The sequence below is a fragment of the Rhyacophila brunnea genome, unplaced genomic scaffold, assembly GCF_057557595.1.
Source record: "Rhyacophila brunnea isolate RB1 unplaced genomic scaffold, BYU_Rbru_1.0 scaffold_103, whole genome shotgun sequence".
NCBI lineage: Eukaryota > Metazoa > Arthropoda > Insecta > Trichoptera > Rhyacophilidae > Rhyacophila > Rhyacophila brunnea.
Window position 1 is genome coordinate 933471 of NW_028232756.1, and position 1615 is coordinate 935085.

Genomic DNA, 1615 nt, shown 5'->3' on the forward strand with positions numbered 1-1615 from the left:
TATTCTCAATCATCTTTTTGCCTGTTTTTTTGCACATATCATTTATAACGCATCCATCGTTTTTTTGATTTTTATAAACTTGCTTAATGCTTTGACTATATGAAGAAATTTTTGATTTAAGTTTCATTTTTTTTGAAATATTATTTCTTGATTCAATATTTTCAGGTATATCTTGTGCCTCTTTAGAATTCAATATTTGTATATTTTCAATGCAAGATTTATTCCCTTCAAGTATCTCAGCAAGAATATTTATTACATTATTTAAATATTCGGTTTCCAATTCTTTTATTTTCGCATTAGACTCAATGACAATTTTTTTTATTCTAACATTTGCCTCATAGATAGTTGCAACATACTTTTCTTTTAAGTTTTGACCCAAATTTTGTTTCTCAAGATTATCTAAAATTTGTAGCGTATTTAAATATACGACATCATCATCCATCTCATTGGTTCTGGTGGCATCAATAAACAATATTTTCAATCCATTTCCATCTTTCGTGAAAATTTCATAGCGCAACTTTAATAATTCTATACCAGATAAATATTCTTTGAATTTTTCTAAAAAATAGATCATAAATGTTGATATATCCGGCAGAAATTGTTCATTTTTTTCTAGCAAACCTTTATCGTGGGAATAATTTATTGGGTTGTGAGCTAATATTGTATGTAAATTATAAATAAATGATTTCAAAGCTTGCAGTTTGATATTTAAGCATTCGAAATCTTCTGTTTTTTCAACTTCCATCAATATGAAATTTTCAAGTCTCGATACAATAAAATTGTTTGTAATAAAGTTTTCTTCGCTAAATTTGGTCCTCTGTTTTTGGTCTTTCTTGGCAACAATCAAATTCAAATCTTTCATTTTAACTTCACATTTTTTACATAGAATATATCTTTGAGGTTCTGAACTCCATAAAATATTAAACAAAAGTTCATGATCATCTTCTATAACATAAATCATAAAATTTGCAACAATATTATATGTTTCTTCAATATTATTGGCCTCTGATATTTGCAAAAGTGGTTGAAGTTTACGTCCGATTTCCTTTGAAAAAGGTGTTTTGTTTTTTTTTGCTCTCAATTTTGTTGAATCTAAAAAATCATTTTGTACTTTGATGTGATATTTTTGCAGTTTCCTGTTGTAAATCTTTTCAAAGTTATTTCTTGGATTGTGAAAAATGCACAATTTAAAAATTTCTTGCAAAAATGATAGTTTAGCAAATGGATTCTTCGATAATGATTTAATTCTTTCCGTATATAATTTTGCTTTTTCATCCGAATCAAAAGAAGGCATGGTTGATTTCAAATACTCGAGAAAACCATCGACCACGATCGTTTGTGTAAAAAACGAATTATTAAACCATTCCTTCTTTGATGCACAAGATATAAAAAATAAACGTAATAAAATCATGATTTCTAATTTTATCTGTGATATTTATATTTTTTTAGTAGGTCTTTTTGGGAATATATTGATTTTTTTGACATTTTACATTTCTGAACTTGATTTTGAAATTAAAAGACTTTAATTTTTACATGCCTATTTTGAAGAGCTCGAATGATTGATAATCGTGTCCAGTCTATTTTTTTTATCTTTCTTTATGTTAAAATAACTTAT